Consider the following 13,593-nt stretch of genomic DNA (forward strand, 5'->3'; position numbering starts at 1 on the left):
CCTGCACCTGCCCTGACCAGGGCCCGGACCAGGGAGGAGCTTGCAATCAAGGTATGTGCCCTTGGCTGCAATTTAACCTGGGACCCTTTAGTCCACAGGTCAATGCTCAATCCACTGAGCAAAACTACCTTGGGCAAAATACATTTAATTTTCAAAATTGAGCTATCAACTTTTAAAGTGTATGCATATTTCTTAAGGACACCCTGTAAAATATAAAACTCAGGTAGTGCACTGAGATTTTATATATATATATATATATATATATATATATATATATATATCCTCCAAAATAGGTCCAGAAATAGTTACATTCATATGAAGCAAAGTATAGCATTACCATTGTAAATTATATAAATTTTATTTTTATGAGTCTTTTCATTTTAAAGTTAAGGAATAAAATGCAATCACCATCCCTGAAAATCAGTGGAAATATATTCCCCTCTGAGATTTTAAAATGTCAAACGTTCAGATAATTTACAAAGTGCAGGGAGCAGAGGATTCCAGCTCCTGCTCTGAGGGCAGTGGGAGCCCCTGTAGGCTGAGGAGAGGCGTGAAGTGAGGGAGGCAGGAACAGTCAGGCTGTGGTGTGGAGCAGAGACTGAGGGGCCCCAGTGGAATCGGGGCTCAGAAGGGGGGGGGCCTGCGTTAATCAGAGTGAGATGCTGGAGGTGTGGACAGGCTGTCCAGGACGTGTGGGCAAGTGGAAGCTTGTGAGCCCATTGGACACAGAGCCCAGGACTTTTTAATCTGCCCAGCTGATCTATGGATTAATTTTCGACGCTTCCTGCAAACCACACAACTGGATATGAATCATGCCAGGCTCCCTCCTCTGACCAACCCCGGATTTTCTCTGCCTCCGAGTTGCTTGTATTTGCACTTCACCCAATTCTATTTCATTCCTTTTCTTATCTAGCTTTCTGCATAGATGTAAAAAAATAGACATTTGGGGGACTTCTGTTGTTTTTGTCGGTCGCTACGGAGTGGAGTAGGAGAGGTGAGAGGTCAGGGAGGGTCGTGTTGGGCTTTCAGAAAATGCACGCGACCAGGGGAGGACTGAGTCTGCAGGTTTGGTGTTGCCAGAGAATCCGGGGGAGACCAGCTGCCGACTGAAACCTGAAACGTGCACTTTCCTCGCCTGCCCCAGAGGCTCGCTCTGAACTCACATGGGCCACGTGCTTGGAAGGATGCCTACCGCACACACGGTGCGCTCTCAATAGATGCTGGTGCAGTTACTGTCGGTGCAAAGGTCGCTGAAATTCTTACATGCATTTGCCCACATCGCCAGAGATTGTGGGTAAAAGTTACATTTGTCAAGAGTTAATTTCTTGCATAGATTTAGAGTTTGATGTCATAAAACAATAATATTGGCTCATTTCTATGTTAGAATTGTTTTTTAAAAATAAGGAAGACAAACAAAAGTAAACAGAATATGGCCTCTCCTTAATTTCACATGCATAAAAGAAAGCGCAAAACTATTATTTCTGAGAGCATGTGAGATCTTGCTCCCCCAGCGTATGTTGTCAGTTTGGCTCAAATAAACCCATAACATTTGTTTTTAATGGCTATCACCCGTAGTTGCAGCTAAAACCAGAGAGGGCTTTTGCAAAACAGGCCCGCAGGTGAGCTGGCCATTAGCATCAGCTCCAATTGGCAGCTGGGATTAAACTCTCCGTGAAAGACTTGAACTCGGGGGCCGTCCACCGCTCGATTTGCATGGCGGCCCCGCTCAGGGTGGCCATGGGCCGGGTGCCCCGTGGTTGCCCACAGCCTGGCAGCTCTGCTTCCAGGACCACTGCGTCTCCATGTTCAAGAACCTGCCCTTGAACAGGGGGAGGGGGGAGGGGCGAGGGGGGGTGCGCCTGCACCCCGGAACGGGTAGTTGCAGCCGGCTCCATCCACGGCCCCACCGAGAACCAGCCCGACCAGCCCAGGGCGGCTTCTGCTTCCAGGAGCTGGAAGGTGGGCGCCAGATTCCGGCCCGGGGGGGGGGGGGGGGGCACTAGAAGCATCCACCTGGCTGTGCCTTCCTTCCTGTCAAGGAGCAGCTTGAAGACTCGCCCTCGGTGAACTTTTGAAACTGGACAAGGAAAGAGCCAAGACCAAAGTGGCGAAGGAAGCCAACCATCAGCAGAAAGAACTTGAAGAAATCACAAAGGAAGTCCTCTGTGCCCTTGAGCAGCCAGCAGCCGTTGAGTGAGGCCTCCTGCACACTCCTGGTCCCTCGCAGTGGGCGCGTTGCCCAGGCCCTGTCCCCTGTGTCAGGCTAGTCTGTGGGCCGTAGCAGTGACTTAGGAAGGGAGAACACTGACCATGTGAAATGAGAGTTTAAACTGCAGTGTTTTCTCCTGAAAGTGGTGCCACAGCTTTCTGTGCTTGCCCCTGGTGTGGCTGAGCACACTGGCTGATCCCTTTTACTTTGGTGGTTTTTGCTTTATTGATCCTGGAGGTGCCAGGGTGGGAGGGGGCAGGTTTGGTCACCTGGGCTTCCTGCTCACTGCCTGAGATTTATATGAACGCATCAGAGGTCTTTTGCTGCTGGACGAGTAGAGAATGAAGGATGCCAATTCAGGTGTTTTTGCATCATCTCAGTGTATGGTGTGCATTTCTTGTGTTCCCAGGGCTCTGTATTATCGCCCTGTGACCACCTTCCCTGCCAGGCCTCTGGCTGTGCTGTGTGCATTCTGGGTCTCCTCACCTGGTCATCATTTTGTAATCCTGAAGGCTGCAGAGGGACTGTAGTAGAGCCCTTCCCGGGGCAGGCCCAGAGTGGCTGGGAACCCCTGTGGCTGGCAGGCCAGAGGAGTTGGCAGGCTCAAGTGGCTGGGAGGGATGGCGAGGACTGGTGTCTTGAGAAAAGCTCACTTCGAGATCGGTTGAAGGACCTTTCCCTCCAATGGGCACATGGCAAGGTGACAGCATTTCCCCAAAACAGACAAGGAAAAGGTCCTCGTGCCCGATACAGCATTTCCAGGGCCACTCAATGTCCTACCCTCTCCAGCCAGAGGAGTGCAGTGGGCTGTCCCTGCCCTGTGTCACTCAATCCACAGACGGGGGTAGGGGGTTGGAGGGGAGGAATAGGGAGTTAGAAATATCAATGAGAGAGAAGATGAGAGAGAATCGATCAGCTGCCTCCTGCACACCCCCTACTGGGGATGTGCCCGAAACCCAGGTGCATGCCCTTGGCCGGAATCCAACCTGGGGTCCTTCAGTCTGCAGGCTGACACTCTGTCCACTGAGTCAAACCAGTTAGGGCCGGAATTTTTTATTGTCCAACTCCCTCTTTCCCCTACCACCCCCCCTTGTCCTCTCCCAGCCTACCCACGCCCCCATCCCTGGCGTTCACCTGCCCCCCCCCCACCATTGACTGTGTCCATTGGTTACGCTTATATCCATACAAGTTCTTTGGTTGATCTACTCCCCCCCCCCCGTCCCCCTACCCACCCTCCCCTGCCTTCCCTCTGAGGTTGGAACGTCTGGATGCTTTTATGACTCTGGTTCTATTTTTGTTCATCAGTTTATGTTCATTATATTCCACAAATGAGTGAGACCCTGCGGTGCTTATCCTTCTCCGACCGGCTTATTTCGCTCAGCATGATGCTCCCCAGCTCCCTCCCTGCTGTTGCAAATGGTAAGAGCCCCTTCTTTTTCACAGCAGCGTAGTCTTCCATGGTGCAGAGGTAGCACAGGTTTCTAACCCACTCATCGCTGACGGCACCTGGGCTGTTTCCAGATCTTAGCTATTGTACCTGTGCTGCTATGGACATAGGGGTGCATATGTCCTTTCTGATCGGTGTTTCTGGTTTCCTGGGATATAGTCCTAGAAGTGGGATCACTGGATCTCAAAGAAGTTTTTTTATTCATTTGTTTTCATTGCTATTTAATGATCATTCACGTCACAGCCGCTTTGTCTGGTTGTTTACAACCATTGGCTGCAAGTCCGGGTGACATTTCAGCGATGAGCCTGCTGCTCGTCTCAGTGACAGGTTCCCGGGTGCGCAGCCTGCGGGGCCCTTTCTCTCCGGAGCTGGAGACCCCGGTCCGGTCCGGGCGGTGCCCCCGGGTGTGCTGACCCCCCGGTGCCCCTGAGCCCCAGCCTAGCGCTTCCTCCGACCCCGGGGGCTGGTTGTGACCTCCGACCCGGTTCTGAGGGTTCTGAGAGCGGACTGTGTGCCCGTGTTCCGGCTCCTAAGAGGAGGAGGGAGAAAGCCGGAACCATAACGCAAACCACTAACCGGAAACAAGGCGTGGGGGCCGACTTCCGGGGGCACTTCTCCAGGGAGCGGAAGTTCAAAGGTAACTTTCGTCAGCCTGGCTTCCTTCCGGACCCCTACTCCTTTTGGGGTTCCTGGGATGAGCGACCCCGTTTTAGTTCACAGAAGCGTCAACATCGGGAACAACTCACAGGAGAGCGCTGCCTGCTGCAGGGACCTGGGCGGATGACAGGCCGCAGGCGGATGCGGGGGCATCCGGTGACCCTGAGGGACCAGCAGCGCTTGAACTTCATAGATTTGGGACGTTTTAATTTCCCAATAGTTTTAGTTTCCTCGTGTCTCCCACAGGAAGGGCCACTGGGAGGAGGGTGCAGAGAGCCGCTGCCTCCGAACCGCAGGGCTGTGTGTTACCTGAGAAAAACCTTTAACATATATTTTATTGGTGTCAGAGAGGGAGGGGGAGGGAGAGGGAGAGCCAGGCGGCCAGGGGAGGAGAAAATCTTTACTGTTTAATCCAATGCCCCGAGCTGACTGGACCCCGGGTGGTGGTTGGAGAGCGGAAGTCTCAGAGCCTCAGGCCCGTTCTCCACACCCGCCGCCCCACTCACATCGGTCTCTCTCTCCCTCACGCGTGTGCAGTTAAATGTGAAATAAAGGAGCTCAGAGATGAGCTTCCAGGGCGATGGGATCACAGCCGAGTTAGATGAAGAGGCCTCACCCGCCACCATGGCTCAGTGGCTGAGCATCGACCTGTGACCCAGGAGGTCAGGGTTCACTTCCGGGTCAGGGCACAGGCCCGGGTGGTGGGGTCGGTCCCCAGTGGGGGGTGTGCAGGAGGCAGCTGGTCCATGACTTTCATCATTGATGTTTCTCTCTCTCCCCCTCTCCCGTCTTCTCTGAAATCAATGAAAGATATATTAGAGACGGGGGGGGGGGAGGGGGGGGGCTTCTCGAGGACCCTCCCATCATTCCCGTCATCGGCTGCATTTAGCAAGAACTCGGGCTGACCCAGCTGCTTCTTCACGTGAAAGAGGAGACAGACACGCTTCTCAGAGCCAACCCCGTGAGAATGAAGGTGGAGACAGGGCTCAGCCTCCACCACCAGGAAATACCCGGAAGCCAGCGAACCCCCAACAGGAGGGCAGAGGCTGGACCACCCTGCGGGGATGGGGAGTCAGAGATCGGAGGGCAGGCGAGAGCCCTGCACCCACGTATTTATCCTTCTACATGGAAACCTCTCTGCGCTGCCTCAGGCCCAGTGAAAGGGTCTTCAACATGAACATGAAGAGAAGTGCATTTTTCTCTTCCAAAATTATTTCAAAATCCATGTCAAATCCTATAACAGGAAGGTAAATGTTTGAGGGCCCAAGTCCTGTCTGTGGACAACAAAAGCAGAGCCCACAGGACGTGGGGCCTAATGTTTCTGCCGTAAGACAACCGCCATGGAGCAGTTCTCCACTGCAGGTCCTGGGCCATTGATGGTGCAGGAAATCAATGTATTACGTAGAGACCAAACTTCAATACACACGAATGGAACTATGAGAGCATGCAGTATATATAAATGTGTGTGTCCTCAGTTACATTATAAGATGTATTTCTTACTGTGGATCACCGTTTTAAAATAAAAAAACAAAGAAAGTTTTAGATTAAAGATGTGGGAACTTAGCGGGGGACCTGGTGGAGGGAGAGGTGGGCTCCTGTCCCAGCTGCACGGGGTGCAGTGATGCGCTGCGGCCACTAGGGGCGGAGCGGTCTAAAGATCATCACCTGAGAAGTTAGAGGAAGAGGGAGGAGGAGGAGGAGGAGGGAGGGGGACAGGAATTGAAAAGGGAGGAGAGATACTGGGATTGGGGAATTGGAGGAAGAAGGGGACGGAGGGAAGAGGAGGAAATGAAGAACTGTCCTGTATCTCCTGGTCCCAGAATGAAGGGACCTCTGGAACGGACAGGAACCCAACCTGCAGCCCTGACTCCAACCCAGTTAGCCAGGCCCAGGCAAGCCTACCGGGACCAGCTGCCCTGTCCCCTGTAGACCAACGAAGGAGAAAATAAATGTTGATAAAATCTCCCGAGATGTTTGGTGTTTGTGTTGAGGCCTGGTTGCTGTTTTGAGGCATGATTGTAATGGAATCCTGTCTAATACCCATGTACCTGTTACCCTCATAACTAGCTAGTCATTCATATTAATAATAGAGAAGGAGCAAAGGAGAGGCCAGTCATAATAAGCAAGATCATCTGGGCAGCCTCACCAGGAAGCTGCAACTTGACACTCCCCAGGGAGCCAGTCTATTCCCTGGAAGTCACTGGGGAAGGGCTCCACCAAGGGAAGATGGCACATGTGCAGTGAAGTCGGGGTGACGTAGGGAAGGGGCCTGCCTGTCAGTCTAACCTGGGAACAGAGATCATTGGCTAAAAGGGTGGACCCCAATGCAGGCCCATCAACGTTTGGGAATACAGTCACCAGACTAAGAACCCTCTCTCTGTTGCTCTTGCTTGCTGTCCTGTTTCTCCCTTGCTAGTGACCCTGCTAGGCTGCCGTGTGTCCTAGGAGCTGAATGGAGCATGGCCATGTAGACCCCACGCGCCATGGACTACAGCTGGAAGCACAAGCTCCCCCAGCCAGATGCTGGACTGGACGGGACTGTGCAAATATGGAGCAGACACTCTGGGAATGGCTGCAATCCTGGTTCTGCTGAAGACAAAATGGGACTTTTCATGGCAGAACAGAGGAGATAATCCCTTGGAAACTCAGGGGTTTGATTCCACAGAGATAAAGCTTCCCCAGCACCTCATCCTCCTGTGGGACCTCAAGACATTTTGTTACCGGGCACCCCAAGAACTCCACTCCCACCAGGAATAGGTAGAGACTTGTAGAGCACCCCACTGATCACACACCCAGAGCAAAGTAAAGGTTATTATCATTCTTTTTATGACAAGTGCTTTGAAAGAGGGACTTTGCACTTTTTCTCCTCCTGAGCAAGCTTTATTTTCCCCAACCTTTCCTCCAGATCAGAGACTCACCTGCAATGAAGACCAAAGGAGGGCCTTTGTTCTGTGGTTTTCAGCTGGAAGTGCCAACTGTAAGTGGGGGCGTTGGTAAAAGCCAGGGCCCAGGTCTCTTTAGGAGAGAGGCTGATAAGCTGGGTGAGCCTGCAGGTGAGGACACGGTGAGACCTGGTTGGCAGGGCAAGGTAAGGCCTGAACTCAAATCTGTGGGAGGGAGACAACTGGAATGAGTGAGCTTGACAACTGCATGTTCCTAAGAACTTACTGTGGACATTAAGGCCTCTGACAGGCTCTCCTGCTTCTCTCTGTGATGTGTTCTAAGAGATTCTAAAAGACAGGTTGATACTGAACCCAGGTTCAACTGCCTGCCACTTGAAAGACCTAATCAAGAGAATGGGACTGGTGGGAGGAATGTCAGTTTATTCTAGAGCAGTGGTTCTCAACCTTCTGGCCCTTTAAATAGGTCCTCACGTTGTTACCCAACCATAAAATTATTTTCATTGCTACTTCATAACTGTAATGTTGCTACTGTTATGCATTGTAATGTAAATATCTGATATGCATGTTGGTTTTAGGCAACCTCTGTGAAAGGGTCATTCCACTGCCAAAGGGGTCGCGACCCACAGGTTGAGAACCGCTGTTCTAGAGCCTGCAGCTTCAGAAGATGGTAGACACATGCTGCAAAGACAATTGGACACAGACGGGTTTTTTTAAGGAAGAGGAGAGGCAGGAAGAACAAGAAAGGAATAAAAAGGAGGGGGTTGAGAGTTCTCCATTGAGGGGACTAAGTGCAAGCCAACACAGTCTGTTCAGATTACTGGTTGAAGGTCAGCAAATCTTCCGGAGATGCAATGTCTGAAGGTTGGAGTCTGCTTTTCCTGAAGTTGGTTCCTAGAATTCTTAAGCGAACAGGCTGTTTATGTGTGGTCACGTTTATAGACATAATGTTCAAATAATGGTGGGGTAGGTTACAAGATGTGTGGCTTAAAGATTTATATGAAAAGGTGTTCATTACAGAATTATATGTAATCTAGAATAATAAAATGGCAATATGCTAATTTGACTGGATGAAGGAACGACCTTCCGTATGAAGCTGGGGCTGCGAGTGCCGAGCCCCTTGCATGAATTTCTTGCATTGGCCTTCTAGTTGTAATATAAAAATATATGAGACAGCATACGTATACAACAGTCGAAGAATGGATAAACCACATTGTCTGACAGTAGAGGGTTTCCAATCCATATGCCTGTTGGTCATCTGTACCTGCTCTTTAGGTAAATGTCTATTCAGGTCCTCTGCCCCTTTTTAAATTGTATTGTTTGGTTTTTTGCTGTTAAATTGTATGAGTTGTTGTTGTTGTTGTTGTTGTTTATAATTTGGATATTAACTCCTTATTGGATGTATCATTGGCTAATATATTCTTCCCTACAGTAGGTTGTCCTTTTGTGTCATATGGTCCCATTTGTTCATTGTATATTTTCATGCCCTTGCCTGAGGACACATATTGAAAACATATATTACTAAGAGGAATGTCAGATATTCACTGCCTCTGTTTTCTTCTAGTTTTATAGTTTTGGAGCTCACATTGAATCTTTAATCCATATTGTATTTACTCTTGTATGTGGTGTAAGAAAGTGAGCCAATTACATTTTTTTATGTATCTGTCCAGTTTTACCCGCACCATTTTGAAAAGACTGTCTTTACCCCGCTGCATATTCTTGCCTCCTTTGTCACAGATTAATTGACCATATAAGCGATGGTTCTTTTCTTGGCTCTCTGCTTGTCCCATTGAACTGGGTGTCTTTTATATGCCAGTAACATGCTGTTTTTATTAGTGTCAACACTTGTAGTATAGTTTGATATCAGGGAGTAGGATGTTTCCAACTTTGTTCTTTCTAAGGACTTCTTTGGATATTAGGGGTCTTTGTGGTTCCATATAAGTTTAGGATGAGTTGTTCTATCTCTGAGACAAGGCCATTGGTATTTTAATAGGGATTGCATTGAATGTGGCTATTGCTTTAGGTAGTAGGGACATTTTAACAATGTTAATCCTTCCAACCCATGAGCATGGTACATTCTATCATTCCATTTATGTGTATCCTCTTCAATTTCTTTCTTCAGTGTCTTATAGTTTCAGTCTATAGGTCTTTCATTTCTTTGGTTAAATTTATTCCTAAATATTTTATGCTTTATGGGTAAACTTGTAAATGAGATTGTTAAATTTTGTCCTTCTGATTATTCATTATTGCTGTATAGAAATGCAACAGGTTTCTGATTTTTTATCCTCCAACATTACTGAACTTATTGATTGGTTCTGATTTTTTTGGTGGAATCCTCAGGTTTTTCTACAAATTGTATCACATCCTTTGCATATAGTGAGAGTTCTACTTCTTCCTTTCTGATTTGTATGTCTGCTTTCTATTTCTTTGTCTTGTTTGACTGCTGTGGCCAGGACTTCCAATACTATGGGAGCACAAGTGGTGAGAGTGGGCATCTTTCTTATTCCTGATCTTATTTATTAGAGAAGTAGAGGCCCAGTGCATGATTTCTTACACAGGTGGGGTCAGTCAGCCTGGCCGGTGATCCAGGCCTATTGGGGGGACAGCAGTGGGGAAAGTGGGGTAGCCAGCCAGGGGAGGAGCTGCAGGTGGTTGGTCGGCCAGCCAGCCCATCCCCGATTGGGGGTGGGGCCAATCAGGGGTGGGTCCAGCCAGAGCGGGAGGGGCCCTGGGCAGTTGGGAGGGGCCGATAGGCACCTAGATCAGGCTGTTGGACACTGCAGTGCATGTCATAGAAACCGGTCATTCCACCATTCAGTTGCTGGGCTTTTATATATATAGATAACTTTCAGCTTTTCACCATTGAGTATTATCACAGCTGTAGGTTTAGGAATCATGTTTTTAATAAAAATTTTTGTTATTATTACAAAATTGGATCCAATTTGGGAATTTAAATTCTATCTGTATTTTGGTATTGTAGATTTTACTATGATGAACAGCATTAAATATAACTTTTTGTTAATACCTGATATTTTTTTCTTTAGGATAATTCCTACAAGAGGTATTTTGGGGTTAAAGAATAAAATATTTTAAGGTATATATTTATATGAGTGGCTAGTTATTATGACCACCTGACGTTTGTAGGCAAATTAGCCATACACTGCATCGTATGGGATATGGAAGCCGAAGGCTGTTTGAACAGCTTTGCTGTCTGCAGTTACCAAGATAAAACGTCTCCAATTCGCACAGGAGCACAAGGATTGGACAGTTGAGCATTGGAAAAAAGTCATGTGGTCTGATGAATCACGTTTCTAGTTGCATCATGCAGATGGCAGAGTGAGAATTTGGCGGAAACAGCATGAAAGCATGCACCTCACATACATGAGTATAACCCTTCAAGCTGGTGGGGGCAGTGTTATGGTTTGGGGCATGTTTTCCTGGCATGATTTGGGCCCTTTAATTCATGTGGAACAATGTCTAAATAGCACAACATACCTAAGTATCATTGCTGATCAAGTTCATCCTATCATGTTGATGGCATATCCCAATGGAGATGGCTTCTTCCAACAAGACAATGCACCATGCCATGGTGCTCGTATTGTGCAGGAGTGGTTTCAAGAACATGAGGGAGACTTTACCTTGCTTAGTGGCCCCCACAATCACCAGATCTCAATCCAATTGAGCATTTGTGGGCAAAGTAAAAAGAGCCATCAGGCAGCTGGTTCCACAACCATCAAATCTCATAGACTGGACAGTGCTATTCATCAGGCATGGTGTCAGATTCCTCGCATCACCTTTCAACATCTCGTGGAGTCAACGCCAAGAAGAATCGCCGCAGTATTGAAGGCAAAAGGTGGTCCAATGACGTACTGATGGGGTGGTCATAACCATTTAAATTTTACTTGAAATAGTTTATAATCAAGAATAAAAACAATAGCTATCCCCCCAAATCAGTGGAAATATATTCCCCTCTCTGAAAATTAAAAATTTCAAACATTCTGATAATTTACAAAGTACAGGGAATACAGGAGTTCAGTTCCTGCTCTGAGGGCAGTGGGAGCCCCTGGAGGCTGAGGAGAGGTGTGAAGTGAGGGAGGCAGGAGCATTCGGGCTGTGGGGTGGAGCAGAGCCTGAGGGGCCCCAGTGGAACCAGGACTCAGAGAGGGGGGACCTGTGTTAATCAGAGTGAGATGCTGGAGGCGCGGACAGGCTGTCCAGGACATGTGGGCAGGTGGAAGCTTGTGAGCCCATTGGACAGCAGAGCCCAGGACTCCCAGGTGGCCAGGGCCGAGGGACGGACACTTAGGGTTACAGACTTTAGGGTGGTTTTCCATGTTGGAGTCAAAGGTGAAGAGACTCCCAAGCAGGCATTTCAGAGGAGGCTCTGGGGTCACCAGTGATGGTGGCTGCACCGGGAGTCGCCCTGGGGGAGGCAGGAGTCTCATGTGGATTCTCCATCTTCCTCCAGGTCGTCAATTCCACCAGCTCCTTCTGGTGTCTCTCTGTCTGCACAACAGCCCACAATGGTGAGGTCACTGGCCTTCCGTCTGCTCCACCTCCCCGTCTGCCTCACCTTGGTCCAGCTGCTCACATGCTCAGGTAAGGACCATCTGCATTTATGTACCTGGAGCAGTTACCTAAAATGCCCATCAGAACCTTGGTGTCCTCCCCACACCTGGGAGGCCCATCCACACTGTACACCTGTCAGAACTGAGTCCCTGTCTAGGTGTTTCTTACTTCACTCTCCCTACCTACAACACCCCTGTACCCTTTGGCCTCCAGCTCCCTCTGATGGAGCACCCCTTTCTGCTGACCAGCTCAGTTTGCTGTGATTGGACCCCCTGAGCCCATTCTGGCCATGGTGGGTGAAGTCGCTGAGATGCCCTGTCACCTGTTCCCGAAGATGAGCGCTGAGTCCATGGAGCTTATGTGGCTGCGAACCGGCCTCAGGCAGGTGGTGCATGCATATGCAGACGGCAAGGAAGGAACAGAGATAGCAGAGTATCGAGGGAGAACCTCCATTTTAAGAGAGGACATCACTGAGGGGAAGGCTGCTCTGCGGATTCACAAGGTCAGAGTCTCTGACAGTGGAACCTACCAGTGTTATTTCCAAGATGCCGATTTCGTTGCAAAAGCGCTGGTGGAGCTGAAGGTTGCAGGTGAGCCTGAGGCTGTTCTGAGCTCCTTCTTCTGTGGGACCTGGGGACACAGGTTCTAAGCCACCTCACAGACCTCTGCCTACACCCCAGCAGCTGCTCCCTCCTCCACCGCTGCTTCCCTGGGCCCTTGAAGACACAGGTTTTCCTGCAGGAAGGGCTCCTCCTGAACCAAGTGAAGACGTGCCTCCTGCAGCCACCAGGGTCTCAGCAGGGATGTGGGGTTGGGGCAGGAAGGCTGAGAAAACTTCCCCTCAGTGGGGGGGCACACAGTAGAGTGGGTTCAGCTGTGTTCCAGGAAGTGGACCTGAGCCCCCCAGGTGCTCGCTGCTGTGGGTTCAGGGAGCCTGAGCTGCAGGAACATCACCTGTGCTCTGCTATGTCCTCCAACCAAGACCCCAGGATCACTCCTGCAGTTGGACAAGTTGAGTTTAGTGCTAGTTGCAATGAGAACACACAGGTGTGGAAACATGGGGTGTCCCCATGAGGGGGTGTCAGGGAGACTTGGTATAACTTCTGGGCTGATAGGGGACTAGGGGAGGGTTTATGGAAGGAGGGCTTTGCTCTGGATCCGATGCTGTCAGGAGTGTGCGAGGTGTAACTGGTCACTCACACCTAGGACAGCGGATGATTGCTCACTGCTGTGGTCTGGACACTATTCATGATTTATTCTGTGTTCAGACCTGATGACTGAGTGGTCTTGTTTTGTCCTGACCCATCACAGGGACAAAGTATCCTTGTCTGATGCTGCTGTTCCATGACATTGTTTATGTCCAACATCATTTCTCTTTCTTGGGGCACAGCCCTGCCTTGCACAGGAAGGAAGGAAGGTGGGGGTGAGAGGTCCTGGCTTTCTCCCAGCAGGGCCTCCTCAACTACATTCCTTCCTGGGGACCACGGCTCCTCATAAGAAATCCCTCCCTATAGACTGGGTTCTTTCAAGTCTTCAAAAGGCTTCCTCCCACCCCCTGGCCCCCTTGGGATAAGAGTTTAGGGACTGGTGGTAACAGCTCACTGCTCCTGGCCCTGGGTCAGCTCTCTCCTATGTAGTCTTTACCCTTCCACAACCACAAAATAAAAATTCCCTGAGTCCAAAGACCCGAAAAAGAGGCTTTAAACTCTAGATCAATGATATCCAGAGTTCACCACGGTGACTCTCATACCAGGAGCAGCATGGGCTGCAGCAAGAGAACGTGCACATCCTCCCGAACACCTGGCAAAGCC

General features: G+C 49.6%; 1 protein-coding gene across 2 annotated transcripts in view; it reads left to right on the forward strand.

Annotated features, from left to right (window-relative positions):
- LOC132220811 (butyrophilin subfamily 3 member A3-like) overlaps nucleotides 1-13,593 on the forward strand; it is a 60,684-nt gene that overhangs the window by 20,812 nt on the left and 26,279 nt on the right. The window lies entirely within an intron of this gene.

The sequence above is a fragment of the Myotis daubentonii genome, chromosome 18 (genome assembly GCF_963259705.1).
Source record: "Myotis daubentonii chromosome 18, mMyoDau2.1, whole genome shotgun sequence".
Lineage (NCBI taxonomy): Eukaryota > Metazoa > Chordata > Mammalia > Chiroptera > Vespertilionidae > Myotis > Myotis daubentonii.